This window comes from Anolis sagrei, chromosome 4 (genome assembly GCF_037176765.1).
Source record: "Anolis sagrei isolate rAnoSag1 chromosome 4, rAnoSag1.mat, whole genome shotgun sequence".
NCBI lineage: Eukaryota > Metazoa > Chordata > Lepidosauria > Squamata > Dactyloidae > Anolis > Anolis sagrei.
In genome coordinates, this window is record NC_090024.1 from 210,187,317 (window position 1) to 210,204,936 (window position 17,620).

Genomic DNA, 17,620 nt, shown 5'->3' on the forward strand with positions numbered 1-17,620 from the left:
CAAGGGGTAGAGATTATCACTGATTGTTCTACAGATTAAGGAGACATTGGTTTTGAGTCCTAACACTGTATACAACTAAGGACCCTCAAACTGAAGCTTCCCGAATCTGAGACTCATGAACTTTCTTCCTAATGACTGAATCTTAAGGTCAATTCTATTAAAGGGTTGCCATCCCCAGCATGCAACTCTACTCTTTTTCTCAATTGATCTCTTCCATGTGATAATAGGAAATATGGGAAATAAAAATTGGATAAAAGATACTGGGTCTATACAATAAACTTAAATAGGGGAAATATTTAGACAAAGAAATCAATGTGGAAAGTATACTCACAAAAGGATAGAAAACAAATAAAGGATTAGCAGGAGAAATATATAAAATGATGATAATAGACGATGGATATATAGTAATAACACTACAAAATAAATGGCAGAAGGAAGTGACTCTTACAAAACAAATTATAGTGTAAATAAAGGGAGTTAAGAAAATTAAAATTACATTTTAAGTAATTTCTTTACCCCTATCCTCACCCCCTGCCCTATTTCTCCTATATTTATCAATAAGAAATATTTGTAAAAGAAAATTAAATTGGAAAAATATAAAGAGTGAGAAAGAAAATGTATCTGGAAATGATACAGGACACCAGCCCAATTAGCAAATATGGGAATAGGACTAAGCCCAATGTGTTGGCGTTGCAAAGTAGAGAAAGGCTGGTACGCACACATGTGGTGGGGATGCTTAAAAACAACAACTTTTTGGAATGAGATAATTTTAAAAATGGAGAAACTATTCAAAATACCAATCCAAGTAAACATGGAATTCATGTTAATTTCAATAATACATTGTTGCGAAGAACCAAGATTTATTTAAAGCAATGATCTTAGCAGGAAAGGTGGTAATAGCCAGCGGGCGGGGAGATGAAGCAAAATGGAATTTAGAAAATTGGAATAACTATTTATTTGAGCAAGTCCAATCAGATATTATAGGCCAATAAGATATACAGGAGGATAAAATAGCAGAAATTAAAGAGAAATGGGTGATTTATATGAAATGGATAGAACATGGTGAAGCTAGTGCAGACATTCAACAAAGATGAAGAAAACTGTGTTCATGGATAAAGATAAAGATATAGAGAAAAATGTGGTGAGTGAAAGGGAGAGTGGAGGAGGATGGAGAAATATATATATATATATATATATATATATATAATGAGAAGAATTAATTTTGCAAAGAAGGTGAATAGATAACATAGAAATAATTCAATGTTTACAATGTATATGCACAATAGATGTTTATTATCTAATCACAGATGGTACAATGTACTCAATGAAATTTTGTTTTTTAAAAAATGACTTTTTGTCACCAAGATAGGCAGCATGCTTTGCAAAGCTATGGAAAAGGTAAGAAACAATGCTAAGCTCCACACAAGAGAGCTATTCTTTAAGGTTCTATGCTTTTCAATAAGGAAGCAGAGGCTGAGAGACAGATTAAGGAAATATTATAGTTCAGTTAATTAGAATAAATCATGGGCTGTGTCCCAGGTCCTGAAATACATGTTTTGGAGGAGCTTGGTTATATTTCATTCCGTACTGAACCATACTGCTTCCATCTTTAGCTTTTCTTTTTTCCAGACACCTTTCTGGGTTCTCATTTTAGCCAATGCATCTATGAGCTCTGTGTCACATAGATGAGACACATAGGGCTGATATGGTGGACTATATAATCAACAATACAATCTTTTTCATTTTATGTTATATGTGCAAGTGAATTTATTTATGCTAAGGGCCTAAATACCCTAAGGCACCAGATCTCGGAAGCTATGCAAGATCAGCCCTAGGCAACATGTGGATAGGAGACTGCCAATGAATACTAGGTCCTCTAGGCTATATTTCAGTGGCTGAAACTGGCAAAATCACCTCTCAAGATTCTTTGCCCCCCCCCCCCCAAAAAAATCATAGAGTTGCCATGTGCCAACAGGCAACTTGAAAGCAAACCAACACACATATATTTATGCCAAAATGCCATCCAAATATTCCAAATGCAAAATGATGGCTGTTTTTGACCATTCTTTGAGCTGTCTAAATTGTTATACTTAAAGAAGTCAAAACCATAAAAGGAAGTTGAGAGCATTATAACAATGTTTATTTCTAATATATTAAAAGGATGATTCAATGGTTATTATTCTACTGAGGCTCCATAAAGCCAACAAAATCAACACGAATTCAAAAAATCCACCCCTACAGAAAACAATCACTAAACAAATATCATAATTTCAGTATAGTTCCAGGATTCCAAGATTCTCTGGTTTCCCCCATGACATTTATTGCTGTTCCACCGTTTCAAAAGCTCATAAGATATGAGTATATTAAGACAAGTGCCTCATTAAATTTCTGAACTCAGTTCTTCAAAATTCTGTTAATTAGTTATTTAATTTGAAGACTAAATCTGCACATTAAAACATTGTATGACACTTGCAAACCACAGTAAAGGTTTTACCATAGTTACAATCCTTCTAGAAACAAGCATTCCTTTTATTAGCTTTGACAATATCTGCTAGCTGAAAAAACTGGGAATAGTCTGTCCAACATTATTCATGCTCTAGTAACTTTCCAACTGGATTACAATGTTAAGTTATTTAAGGGACTTCCTTTAAAATGATACAGAGATGTTTCAAATGGCTCAGAATGCAGTAACCAGAAATGTAACTAATACAGGCAGTCCCTGAGTTACAAATATTTGACTTAAAATTACTCATAGTTAATAATGGGTGTGAGACAACAGGAAGTGAGAGAAATCCACCCCTAGAAAGGGAAATTCACACCAAGGTGGGATTGTACCATCTGAAGTGTGAAGCAATCACATGCTTCTAAGATCAATTCAAGTTATATTTCCAGTGCTATTTATCTTTAAATATAAATGGTGATATTCAACTTTAAATTGGACTGAAAGTTGCCTTCTTAACAAAGCTTTGATACCAGATTAACAATTTTCACAAGTGAAGCATGATTTGAGAATAAAGAATGCTCTCTGTAACATAACTAGGGGTGGGAAATTCTGTCAGTTTTGTTTCCTCCTATATTTGAACCATTTAAACTAAAGTTCTTTTTGTCCAGAAAGAAAATTGTGAACAATAATAATAATCTTTATTTATATCCCACCACCATCTCCCCAACAGGGACTCAGGGCAGCTTACATGAGGCCAAGCCCAACAACACATTGCAATAAAATAAAATAAACCAAGACATGAAACAACAATAAAATGTATAAAACATGAGAATACAGTAAACAATACAAAACACAATAAGAGTCATTCACAATCCCAGTGACGATAAGCAGGCCACATGTACAGGATAAAATACTAAAAAAAACCCTCAGAGTGAGATAGGAATGGAGCAGATTATTTGCAATGTCTAGTTGTGCGGTTACTCTCCGAAGGCACAGTGGAAGAGCCAGGTTTTGAGGTCCTTCTTAAAGGTTTATAAGGAAGGGGCTTGCCTAATCTTACCGGGCAATGAGTTCCAAAGTTGGGGAGCCACAGTGGAGAAGGCTATCTCCCTTGTTCCCACAAGGAGAGCCTGTGATAGCGGTAGGAGCAAAAGGAGACCCTCCCCCAAAGATCGAAGAGATCGGGCCAGTTCATGGAAGGAGATATGGTCATGAAGGTAGGTGGGACCCAAACCATTAAGGGCTTTGTAGGTGAGCTCCAGTGGAGCTCCTTAAACTATGGTAATTTCCTCATATTATCCCTCTCTTTTTCCTCCTCCTCCTTCAAAAGGAACTGAAATTAAATTCTCCTTCCTTCCCACCAAATAGACATGGTAGCTCCTGCCACAGAGAGAAGCATGCTTTCCTTCCCTGTCATATGAAACTTACAGATGAAGAGCTCTCCTTTTAAAAAGCAAGATGTGGCCCTAATTTAGCACATGGTTGAATACACAGGGATTTGAAAAGAATTCACAGCCCTAGGCCTGGATGGATGAGTCTGACAGTCCTGGTTTCTCCCACAGCTAAGTTCCTTCCATCCCAAATATCATGACATTTGCAAATTTTGATAAAGTCATATATTTGCAAAAATGTACTGACACAAACATTTTAATCCAAGACTAGATCGATGCTTAACTGTGCCCTTAAATGATTCCATGGTGGTACAGTGAAGGCAGCAGTGAAATGGCACTGCATTTTTTAAATTTTGTCTTTCTGGCCACCAAGTGGCATGAATCAAGATCGTGATGGCAAAAGGAAAGCCTCCGCTGAATGTCTGTTTGTGGAATGTATTAATATTTGCTCTCATCAACTGGCATGCCTGGTTGCTTGGAGATTAGAGTAGAGGAGGCCAGACCATTTCATGGGATATTTATCTTCTTTTCAGTGATCACTCCAACAATATTTCTTCTTCTGAGCCAGGAAGAGCAATAAACAGAGAAGACTATTTTGCTGGATTTCTTAGCCTGTTATCTGAGTAAGCAGAATCATGGCTAACCAAACAGATGCAAGGTCAGGTAGCAAATGTGTTATCCAACTTGGGAGCCTAGGAACAAAAGGCTCTTCCTTCCACTCCCAAGAAATTGGTCCCTCCAGAGTTCTCCTTTGAAATTCTAATTAACACAGGGAAGAAGAAGATTCATTAGGCTTTGGGCTCATTAAAATATCCTGTCAGTCACATAGAGTTTATTCCTGGCACTTAATCAGAAGAAATTAAATTATCTTTTCTAACTAACTTAATTTAGCACCACCTCTGATGTGTCGACCAGAAGGCAGAAAGAACTAAGTGTGCAAATGGTGGCTATTCGAGCTGTCTTGTCTAGTTAACAAAATGTCTTCTCTTCCATCAGTTTAGAAGCTTTCTGTGCTCTCGAGTAATTGTGCTAATAGAAGACCTGGGTTGTTCTTATCATGTTAAACATTATTTTTATTTGGAGTATTTTTTTAAAGAGAGTTTCACCAAGGATAAAACCTCTACAGGAGCAGGAAAAAAGGTCACACTCTAAGGAGAAAACATTGTTACAGAAAAGTTAGCTTTCATATCAGGAAGTCAAAAATTATATTTGTTTGGAAACATGACTAGCGTTCTAGATCATTTCATTCAAAAAAGCACTTAACTGATTCAGGTCACCTTTTAGAATATGTAAAATTAGTATTTTAAGAAGTTTCATAAGTCTTGTTTGTGGTCATATATTGTTGTTGTCCTACATTTTACCAGTTTGTTGTTGTCCTGCATTTTTACCAGGATGGCTTACAATAGTTGAAACAAACATCCTTTAAAAATCCACATTCACATCTATTCTTTTGAATGCATGGTTTCTTCAGGTGCATACAACAATGCAGTTGATTCATATGAACCTTTGATATGTAAATGTAAATTATGAGTCCAACCTGCTATTAGGTTCCCTAATACAAATCCAGATTACTTATTCATTTTAACAGGACTTATAAAAAAATCCCCAGCCAATTGTGCCATATATTATTTCTGTGGGTTGTTCCCCAGTGCAGTATACAAGCATCTCAGTCAACTTAACTAACTTCAGTAGCCAACACATCTGAATGTACATTAATTTATAATGTGCAGAAAGTTCCTTTTTTCTTCCCAGTAGCTATCCAAATTTAGAGAACAGGGAGAATCAGAGGGGACAAAGTTTGAAGGACATTGGTCATGTTGGATCTGGGCTTCTGGTAATTTTTCCAGTGCTGGGGAGGGAATGATGAATGAAAAATGAATTATACTGACATGATAAGAAATCTAAATGTAAAATCCTGACTCCAGTTACTATTCCCAACTAGAATAGACCCACTGAATCATAAATAAATACAGGACAGTCAGCTTGTTGTACTAGTTTGAGGTTTGGACTCGAACTCTGGCAGATCAGGGTTTGAATCTTTGCTTGACCACAACGAGATATTGGGTGATATTGGACAAATCATATTCTGCCAGTCTCTGAAGAAGGCAAAGACAAACCCTGCCAAGACAACCTTGTGACCAGTTTGCCTTGATGGGACATCAACAATAATCCTTTTTATCCATGGAATTGGCATGCTAAAACTAAACAAAGTAATTTTGTTGCTTGTTTGATTTCTGACTTGGGGCTGATCTTATAAGACATCACACAGAAAGCCACAAAGAGAAAAGAATGAGAAAACTGTGTGTATGGAACTGGAGGGTCACCACCTGTTGCTCAACCACCTGTTTGTCTATGTTATTCATATTTACTGAGCCTTTGTTTCTCATGAAGGGTAAAAAAAGTGCAGATTAAAAAATGTTGAGTGAAGGATTATAAACTGGATCTGACAAAGTGAAAAGAATGCTAGATTCAAAAGCATTAGCCAAAAGCAACACAAGCTGTGGACTTGCTTCATGACAGAAGTGGTCCATTTGGCTAATAAAATAAAATAAAATAAAATGCATATACCTTGCCAGCCTCTTTGGCTAGTTTGTATTTGCTCTTAATATACCAAATTTATACTATAATCTATGGAAATCAAAACAATCTATTAGTTTCATCTCATTTTTTTTTTTTAAAAATAGTCTGATAGCTGTTAGTTAACTTTGTTATGATTCTTTTAAGCAATTAAGATATACAATTTGCCACTTATATTTAGTGGTAATGTTTCTACTTAAAGTGTGACTTTAATTGAAACTTATGATTAAAGAAAAGTGCAGACATACCTATGCAATTACATTATGCTGTTACCAAGTAGAGTTTTAATTTTTGTTCCTGGTCCATAAAACGTTGACCCAATAAAATATTTAAATGTATTTGAATGTTAGCTTAGGATCAATTCTGTCCACATGATTGAATTTTTGACAATATGGGCTTGGAATGTTTCCTGCAAGAGTTCCAGATGGAAAATATAGATTAAGAAAACTTTTAAAGGAAGTAGGAAGAAGAAAAGTAACAATAGTAAGAGTTACACTGCCTGCACATTCTTCATGTGATTCTACCATTTTGCATCTCTACATGCTTTTAATACCATCTTTCCCTGAAGAAGTAAGAACAAATGTTCTTTGGGATTTGTGTTGTGATCAACATGATTGTCAAGTGTAGTGGGGCTTACTGCCAGGTAAGTGAGAATAGGATTGCAATGATAATCTCAGTGTTTGCTCTGAAACAGTAAAAAGTGATACAAAATGCAATTCTATAAAACTTTCTTATACCTAAATCCCATGACTACTCCCAAGTAGGTTAAATTCAACAAACCAGTGGGATTTATGTAGGCCATTCTTTTTTATGCATTATAGTCTGAAAGCAGTTTACACAATTACAATACAAATCTATACAGTACAACTCCCATAACCATAGGTAATACATTCCTGGACTCTTGTGGATGCTTGTGGATAATAACACTATTGAAATGAAGGATGCCTGGCCCCCAAAAAACATAGAGTCACTCTGGAAGACCTAGAAAAGTCCTACAGCTGACATATTTTGTCAGGCATTGATAAATTAAACCACAGGTGATGTTCCTGCAAATATGGGAGTTGTACTATATATTAGAGGTGTGATCATTAGTCGTATCTAATTCACAACTTTTGTATATCCAAACAGATACTAAGGAACATTTGGGGAGTGGGACTGGAGGGCAAATCAAAACTCACCCAATATATTTTTGTTTGAATTCTGTAATGCTCTGAAGTCATTTTCATTTTCAGTACAGACGAGGTGAAGCCAAAAAGGCTGCCATTGCTCTTTATATTAAGAAGAGATAGGCTGCCTCTTGCCATAAGGAGAGGAAAGCAGCAGGGCAGGATGAGCTGAGTGAGCTGGAAAAGAGACTGAGGGACTACTGAATTCTGGGAAATGTAGTTTGGGAAGGTGAGGAACCCTATGGTGGAGAATTCAAAAGGCCCTGCCCTAAAGTGCATTTCCCAGAATTATGCTCAGCAGCAGAAAGCCCTAATTAGAATAGGAGAGAGATTTGTTCCCCCTTGTAGCAATCAGAGTTCCAATGAATTGTTGAATCTGCAAAGAGGAGGACTGACTGATACTGCAATACTAGTAAGTAAATATGTGCTGGACTGGGGGGAAAATCCTAAATTGGAGCTCTATTGGTTATTAATATGCTATGTTGAGTGTCATATAGAAAGAGAAGAAAGCAGTGAGTTTCACTTGACTTTCTCTATTTTTTTAGTCTGTAATTGTTCACTTTATTTGTCACTGTGAACTATTTGATCTTCATTCAACACTAGGAGAGCAAATAACTTTTTGAAGACTTTTCTGATAAGTTTTCAAATAATATTTTTAGCCCACATCCCAATTGTTGGAGAACTTCACTTCTAGCAATCTCACCCATCCTTTCATCCATCACTTTATCTACATCTCACCTTTTTCTGAAACTAGAACTCAAATCAGCATGAAAAAAGAGCAAAGTAAGGACACAGCAAGAATATAACAATATTCTGCTTAAACATTATTTTTGGAAGAACTGTAGAAATAACAATCAGATGTTTGATCTTCAATCTATGTGGCTATTGCTCCTACTCCTCCTCTTATTTGTAGTTACAAAATCTCTTGCCTATGTTAGCTTAGCACATGTGAAGAAGATGCATGACAGTTACATGGCCTTAGACTGATCAGTTGCTTTCCCTTTTACTGCTGAGATGTATGTTGTCAGCAACTTAAAAAAAACCTCATTAAGGAATAGAAACAGGACAAAGAACAGTAGGAAATTGGGACTTTCATTTTCAAGCCCTGCTTGTGAACATTAGCTATGTCTACTGCAAGTAGAACGATGAACTACATTCACCTTGTGAGATTCCTTATCAAATTTGCTTATTATTATTTCCCGCATTATTCTTTTTTCTCAACACTTAGCCCAAGGATGGCAGTTGTGCAGCCTATGGACAGCCAGTGCAATCTTGGGCACTCTCATTGAACTTTCTCCCCTCCCTCCACCAGAAAAAAATCCACCCACCCAAACCTCACAGCAATCATTACAAAAATATCACACATTTTTCAGTTAGGTACAGCTTATTACACCATGCTGTGATTTTACTTTTATCCTGTGGAATCATGGGGTTTGTAACTGAAGAGGAGGTATTTATAATTCACTTTTCATGGTAGAAGATGTTAAAAAACGACACTACAAGGTGGCTTACTAGTGTCCCTTTCTAGGAAACACTAACAAAAGTTATCTATGGTTCCACTGCTGTTGTCTGGAAAATTCACACAGGGATCACATGAAGGAAAGTGTCATTGCTCAACTTCCTCCGCACTGGCCCCATTGTAGGCTATGAGAACATAGGAAGCCACTGGTGTTCTCAGGGCTCCATCCTAGGATGCTTCCAGGATGCCAGGATAGAGCCCCACCAGAAGTTGTCCTGCATGTGTGAAGGTCTCCAGCAGGGTACATCTTGGCTTCATCCTGGAAGCATCCTAGGACAGAACCAAAAGTCCATGTGATAAAAGTTGTCTAACAGATCCTTTGCCAGCATCACCATCCACTACTGCTGTAGTCCAGTGCCTGTTTGCATGTTTTGTTTGACTCCTTAACAAAGGCCTGAATTGCACAGAAGACCCTACCAGCAACAGTGCTACCAACCATATAGCCTTGTGTCTTGCAGCAGCATGCAATCCCACCACTTCAAAAGTGTTGTGTTATGAAGTCCGGGAGGTAGATTTTCTCAATCAATGAGGCCACAGCCCTATATTTGGAAGATCTAAGCAGGACAGTTGATAATAGAGTGAACTATGACCTCATCAGATGGGCTGATTTGTCCATCGTATTCCGCTTGTTCTCCACTTTCTAGACGGAGCCCATTACACATAGCACAGGAACTTCTGGCCAGGCTCCATGCCGAACAGAGAGAGCAAGTGGTATACATCGCCGCCACAGCAACAAGGGAAACTTCGCGTGTTGCTTTTGAAACAATAGGGGAAAACAGGGCAGCAACACTTCCCCCCATGGGATGGGGGTCCAGGTAAGTCGGTAATGTGGGGCATGGAACAACGGATTCTCCATGCTCCCACCAGGACCCAATGGATTCACCACAATGCATGGTGAATCTATAGCCCTTTATGATGAGGTCCTTGGACACAGCATCACCATATGTTGAAGACTACTTGATGGCAACTAACAGGCATATTTAGAATTCTTTGTAGCTCACTAAACTACAAAACTCAAAGTTCCATAGGAGTACAAAACTTGAATCATGGCCCCATAATCATGTAGTATGAATGTGCTGCTGCTCCCAGCAGCTCTTAATGCTCAGAAATGCTGTTTCATTTACTCACTGCCTGAAACAGGAGTAAAATTGCCCACCTCGGAGTGATGTGACATCTCTTCCAGTCACCCAATACAGTGGCTGTCACAATGCACTGCAGCCTTTGCCCGAAATCTGGGTGATGCAACCCTCTCCAAAGTATAAATCCTGACTAAGCTCCTCACCTGTGCTACTAAAGAGAATAATGTCTTAGTATACATATTCCTGCACAAACAACACACATGCTTCTTGAAGGTCAGGTACAAACAGCTGCCCTCACAAAGTGGCCCTGCAGATAGTTGAAACCAACACTGAATGTGCCAAAGGAACCCTATGTAAGCAAATCTGGTAATAAACACATTGCTGTGCTTTCTAACACCTGCTAAGGAAAAATACCATCCATCATCAAGGTAATCTCTAGACCTGCATGTGTGAGGCTAGAAATTGGGTCAATAGCGAGAAAGCAATTTTTAGGAAACAACAAATATATACATTTTGGGTAAAATAATATTCTCTCCCTGCAGTCCCATCTCTATCATGAATCTGCAAGGCTCCACTCAGTTCCATCAATGACCTTTAAGTGAGATGGAAATCCTAAAATTACAAGGGGGAGTGTGACTTGCTACTCACATGGCATTGTTGTGTTCTGAGGTAGAAAAAGTTCTATGTGTTTATTGCTCTAAACCTAGGGGAAATGGGATACATAAGCTTAATTGCCACTGAGTATTTCTCATCTAAGCTGGTGCCCATAGGTCAAATAATTAGCTGGGTTCTAAGAGTCAAGTTGCTAGTAAATTGTCAGAATCCTAATAACACCTGCAAACTCACAAAGGTTTAGTGGCTGTTAAGTGGATGAAATAAAGGGAGTGAAATTAAACTTGTCGGGACTTTTCTCTGCTAGAGACATGGATAGTGACGGCAGTCAGGTAACTAAAGGGAAGTTAGTTCATTAATAGCTTTTAGTTCTGTTGCCTGAGCAATTGATGATTCATTATCTGAATAGAGTAAATATTGTGGTGTTGAAAACACTGTGGGTAGGGTAAGTTGATGAAGACCAGAGTTTCAATTGAATGAAATAGATATATAGCTTTATAGCATTTTGGAGGCACATGTGGAAGCTGATACACAGAGTTGTGTCTTCTGTCTATACTATACTACCCGTGCACACAATATTTTGCTACTGTTTTTCCACAATTCTTCAGTTTAGGGTGAACAACTGTTAGGATTTGGGGAGTCCTAACAGGAGTTATGGTCTCAGAAGATAGTACTGAAAGACGTTTGCGAACTGTATGGCTGCTCGCTTGTATTAGGCAACCAGATTCTGTTCATTGATTGTTGTCATACCTTGTCACATCTACATGCAAAAATACTGGGGAAATACTGTTAGTATGCAGATCATGCTTAGCTAACTTCTCATTATCTTCCAGAAAGGCAATGCAACTCAAGGATAGGGGAGATGTTTGGAGGAAGTTGAAACCTTATCCAGATGGGATTATGATGCCATGAATATAGAAATCACCTGTTGTACTTGGAAGTTTATGTCTGATCTAGTTGGATCACTAGCTAGGAGTGGGTTCTGCTTCTGTTGTAGTGACACTGAGACTTTTCAATTGTATTGCACTCTTTTCTCAGGGCTGCCTTTCAACATTCTCCAGAAATTTCAGAACACACACCTAATGGTGTGGACAGGCATATGAATGACATGTGAATTGTGCCAACTATGCTGATTCCAAGCACTCGGGATAAGAACAATAAAGTGCTATTCATGGGGGCTTTTTCAGTAGTTAGTCAAAGCTCTGACATGCATTTCCAGGTGTGATCTGAGTTCATAAGCCTTGTCACAAACTTATGGGAGGACTTTAATGGCTCATTTATTTTTACTATGTCTTCTAAGGGACAACATCAGTCTCTGCTCATTGGTTTTAACTTGTTTCTGGGCAAAGCTTTTTAACATATCTTTTCAAAAATTGGCTTTTATTAACATGCTGTGTGTTAATACATAGTTTGCATTTTTGGAAGAGAGAACATTTACATTTTCCTTTGAGAACATTTTACTTTTCTGCCATAAAGGATGTACAACTTTTAAAATGAGTAAACAGGCAAAGATGGGCAGCATTCAGCATTTACCATATGCATGTAGGAATGTGACAGTGATGATCATATGGCTATAACATGTCGAGTGAATATATGGGACTTAATGGCCAGGTACATTTGGATGTAATTTTAGTATGGCAAGTAATGTGGGACCCTAAAATACATCTGAGTTATTAAACCTTGCAAAATATAAATAACTGTGCTATCTTGGTACTATTTAAGAAAAAATGAAGATTCCTCCCTTAGTTCTTGGAAATACCAACTCTCAAATGAGCAGTTTAGAGCCCTGTTGAGCAAATAAACAAGATATACTGCACAGTGTGAAGATAGATCCAAAAACAATTAAATGAGTTTATAATGAGGTTCTTAGCAGAAAGCATGTTGGTGACCAAGCTGTGCTTTCCAGTCTGATGATAGTGATGGATGAAAAGAAAATTATAGTCTCATCAAAGTGACTGGAAAAAGGTGGTTTTTCTAGAACCTAAATGTTCACAACAGGTTTGTGTAAAGAATGATCTCTGAAGAGCCATTTATACGTGAACAGCCTAAACTGGCATATTGTTTAATTCTTATTTATTATATGGTGCCTTAATTTGGCTACATTTTTCTTTGCAATGAAGAAGTAACACAGAGAATGTTTGTTGTATCTGAAGATTCAGGACTGCAAAATTTGATAAGCACCTGATCAAAATTGGCTTGCTTGTAATTGTCTTAAGAAAGTTCACAGAAGATCTGATATCCAAAAACAAACAGTGACAGTATTGCCTATTATGAATAAACCAGTGCCGGAAATGCATTTGCAATTTCTGTTAGCACCAGAAAAATAGCTGGTTAATGTGCACAGTAGCATAAATTGAGTTGCTAGTTACTATGAAAGTGCTCTCATTGAATCAGTTACAGAATGGCAAATCAACACTTATGTAAAATCCAATGATTCCTAACAACCATTCCAACTGAGATTAACAATTGGTTTAAAGCCAACTATGAACTCTGGGTTTGTATAACTATAAACTATCTGTAATCTAAACTTTGGCATATGTGTATTATCTATGAAATATATAAAATCTATAAACTATCTATAAGGCAAATATGTGTTATTAACTTTAAGGCAAATACTATCTATTCTATGGCAAACTATCTATGAACTCTCTATCTATAGGGCAAGTACCTGAACTATCTATCTATAAGGCATTTACAGCTATAACTATTCTATGTATATTACTATCTATCTATAAACTTTGGCAAATACGTGATTAGGATGGCCTGTTCAAATTGCTTGGCCAGACCAGACACTATCTGGCAACTATCTATAAGCTAAGACTGACAAAGAATGGGAAACGAAGTTCTATAACCAGCCCATTCTGGCTCTGAGTCAGAATGGGCTGCACCAACCGAACTCGGCCTCTAGGGGGAACCTAAGCTTTCCCCTAAACTTGGTAAAATGGAACAGTCCAACTGAGAAATAAACAGGCCGAGACATCACACTTATGTAAAATCCAATGATTCCTAACAACCATTCCAACTGAGATTAACAATTGGTTTAAAGCCACTGGTTCTTACACAGTCTAATTTACATGGGTTTTGTTAAGTTTATAATTTTGGATATTTTTTCAAAAAAAAAGTGTAATCTTAGCAAGAGTGAAGAGTCCAATAATAGAGAAGTATTACAAAATTACAAGAGAAAATGTAAGTTATGTTCATATTAGGTCAAATCCAGGCAAAACCAAGTTTAGAGTAGACTCACTGATATCAATGAAAGCTAGATTTCCCATGATTAACTTACATGCTTTTGATTCAAACTGAGCAAAATTTAGATGCATCCTTCTTCCGAGGAGTTCAAGGTGACTTCTATTTTATCCCATAGTCAATCCTGTGTGACTATTTGGCTATCACTCAATGAGGTTCATGATTGAACAGGGGTTGGAACACAACTGTATGATGTCTTGAGCTAGGATTCCCAGTGATTGGTCCAGGCTAAGCATCTATTATCTGAAATGCTTGGGACCAGAAGTTTTGGGGAATTTGGTTGTTGTTTTTTTCAGATGTTGGAATACCTGTATTTGCATATACATACAAAATGAGATATTTTGGATGGGACCAAACTGTAATCATAACATTCATTTATTTTGCATATACAACTTATACTCATATTCTGAAAGTAATTTTATAGAATATTTTAAATGTGTCATGTGTGCAACAAGTTGCTTTACATTGAACTATCAAAAAGCAAAGGTGTCCTTAGCTACCTCTTTGTGTAATTTTGGATTTTGGATTTCAAGATAAGGAAGGCTCAATCTGTATTTAGCAGGTGACAGACATGCCCACTAATGCTGTACATCTTCACTAAACCAACAAAAGCTGATCCCATAGGGCAAGGCTGCCATCTGGGCTGTCATTACACTCCATGGCCTTATCAGCTAACCCTGAAGTTCCATGAGGAGATACTACCTTTTATACAATTCTTCACTTTAGGCTGATTTGGCTTTCTGAATGTTTCATTCCATTTGTTTAACAGCAACATTTTTACTTTCCTTGTAGGTACCTCAACTGCCTTACCTTGCTTTGTGCTTACCCTACTTAAGCTCAGTTCTGCCTTGCCTGACCATTCCATCTGTCTAATCTAGCCACTTCACAACCACTACTCCTTCCTGTGGTCCCCAAATCCATTGTCCTCTGTTCAGGCCCAGATTCCATATCTACCAGACACAATCTAGGCCCAAGATTTGGGACAAGGTCTCGTCTCGTCTAATATTCTTGCTACTGCATAATGGATCTTGGTAACAAAGCTTTGTCTTTTTTTCTTTATAGATGATTATTCTATAAACTTCCTTGTATGCAGCTGCTGCCCTCTTTTCTATAGTATAGTCCTTTCTGTTGCCATGGTTTCAGCACTAGATAAAGTGCTGTAAGCACAGGAGTTTCTCCAATGGGGAACAAAAAGATTTGATGCAGAGCACATTTCCCATAATTAACAATAGCAGCTGAGATTGTGGGGTGAATGTCCTACAGATTTTGTTTGTAAATACCATAAAAGCACATTCACTGAAATAGACACAATGACATCACAACACTAGGCATCCCTCTTCTGTTAGAAATAGAATTTTCTATTTCCCTACGGTATAAAGACCACTTGCCAGCTCCTGGAGACCATGTAAAAAATAAAGGAAGATTTTTAATATTTCTTCATGATAGTAGAATGTGAATTCACATGCAAGATTAGGTCATATCTATCATACCTTGAGGATGCAATTATTACCTTATAGTTTTATTTCCATAGCACAAGGGCTGTCTTGGTGGACTAGACTGCAGTCTTTCTATATGATAGAAACAGATGTATTGAGCTTCTCATGATCTACATATATTTAGAACTCATTAGATCTAACCCTCATTCTATTTCTTGTTGGCCTTTTTCTCTCTCCATACTAGTATTGTTCAATCTTTCCCTCTTCTCACATTTCCCATATCCTTTACCACCCAGCAGGATGTTCTCTCACAACCTCATCAGATGGGCCTGATTTACCTGTCGTACACCACTTCTTCTCCCCTTTCATTATGGAGCCCTTCTCAACTTCCAGATGGGCTCCATGGTGAAAGAGGAAAGGAAGCAGTGCACACCACAGCAGGCTTCCCATGTTGCCTTAGGAGCAATGCGGGGAAGCCAGGTGACAACGATTCCCCCAATGTGATGGGGAGTTAGGTTAAGTTGCACAATGAGGGGCATGGAGCGTCAATCTGTCCACACGCCCCGCCAGGACCCCCATGGATTTGCCACAATGCATGGTGAATCCTCATCCTAATGTGATAAAGTCGAAAGTCTTCTTTCACTCCCATCAGAATCTTTAACTGTCAGAAGACCTTGAGAGCGCTGCAGAGGGGGAGGGGGGCACCATGTGGAACAAACTACAGACTCTGGGGAGAAGTAAATGTCTCTTTCCTGTCTACAGCATCACCTCTAAGTAATATTGAGAAAGTGGCCTTGTAGCAACTAAAAAAGGTACAGCCTGGAAGTCCTCCTTATTAAGATTATTATTATTTTGGTCTCCAGGGTGGATTATCTGCATAGGGAACTTGACAGGGGAAGTGTATCCCTGCTGGTTCTCTTAGACCTTTCTTTGATGCTGTAGACCACGGTATCCCTTTGAGATGCCTCATTGGAATGGGCTTGGAGGCACTGTCTTGCAGTGGCTTTCTGGAGTCCTTTCTGGAGGGTCATACTCAGAAGGTATTGTTGGAGAACACCTGCTCAGCCCCACAACCATTGACTTGCAGAGTCCCACAGGGCTCTGTATTGTCTCCCATGTTGTTTAACATCTACATGAAGCAGGTGGGGGAGATCATCCGGAGTTTTGGAGTTCGATGCCATCTGTATGCAGATAACATCCAAACTCTACCACTCCTTTTCACCTGCTGCTAAGGAGGCTGTTCAGGTCCTGAACTGGTGCTTGGCAGCTGTGACAGTCTGAATGAGGACGAACAAATTGAAATTGAATTCAGACAAGATAGAGGTACTCCTGTTTAGTTGAAAGGCCAAACAGGGTATAGGGTAACAGCCTGTGATGGATGAGGTTACACTCCCCCTGAAAACACAGGTTTGCAACTTAGGAGTGATCCTGGGTTCATTGTTGAGCCTGGAGCCCCAGGTTTTCATGGTGGTCAGGGGAGCTTTTGCACAATTAAAACCTGTGTGCCAGTTGCACCCGTACCTTGAGGAGCCAGACTTGACCACAGTGGTCCACACTCTGGTTACATCTCATATAAACTATTGCAACGCGCTCTACGTGGGGCTGCCTCTTAAGAAAGACTCTCCGGATGCTCCAACAGGTGGCAGTCAGATTTCTTACTGGAGCAGCATACATGAAGCATACAACCCCCCTGTTACGTCAGCTCCACTGGCTGCCAATTTGCCATCGGGCTCAATTCAAAGTGCTGGCTTTGTCCTATAAAGCCCTAAACAGTTCTGGTTCAACTTACCTGCCTGAATGCATCTCCCTTTATGAGCTACAAGAGCTTTAAGATTGGCTGGGCAGGCCCTGTTCTTGGCCCTATCCTCTTCACAAGTGCAACTGGTGGGGACAAGAGAGAGGGCCTTCTCAGTGGTGTCCCTTCACCTGTGGAACTCCCTCCTTAGTGACATCAGGCAGGCCCCATTCCCCCCCCCCCCCCGGTCTTTAGAAAAAAGCTTAAGACCTGGCTTTGCATGCAGGCATTTGATGAATAAGATATTATGGAATTAGACTTCAACAACCTGAATAATGAGTTTGGACTTTGGAAAATGACTATGTATAAGTATGAGATCAAGACTCAGCATTTTATATAGTTTATATGGTTTTAAG

General features: G+C 38.5%; 1 protein-coding gene across 3 annotated transcripts in view; it reads left to right on the top strand.

Moving 5' to 3' along the window:
* Positions 1-17,620, top strand: part of RALY (RALY heterogeneous nuclear ribonucleoprotein) — a 268,131-nt gene that overhangs the window by 128,067 nt on the left and 122,444 nt on the right. Inside the window, exon 1 of one of the 3 annotated variants that reach the window (XM_060772338.2) lies at positions 9,780-9,911. The exons of the other annotated variants lie outside the window; for them this stretch is intronic. The gene's annotated coding sequence lies outside the window, so the exon portion shown is untranslated. Of the gene's footprint in view, positions 1-9,779; positions 9,912-17,620 lie in introns of those variants that run through there. 3 annotated transcript variants of the gene reach the window in all.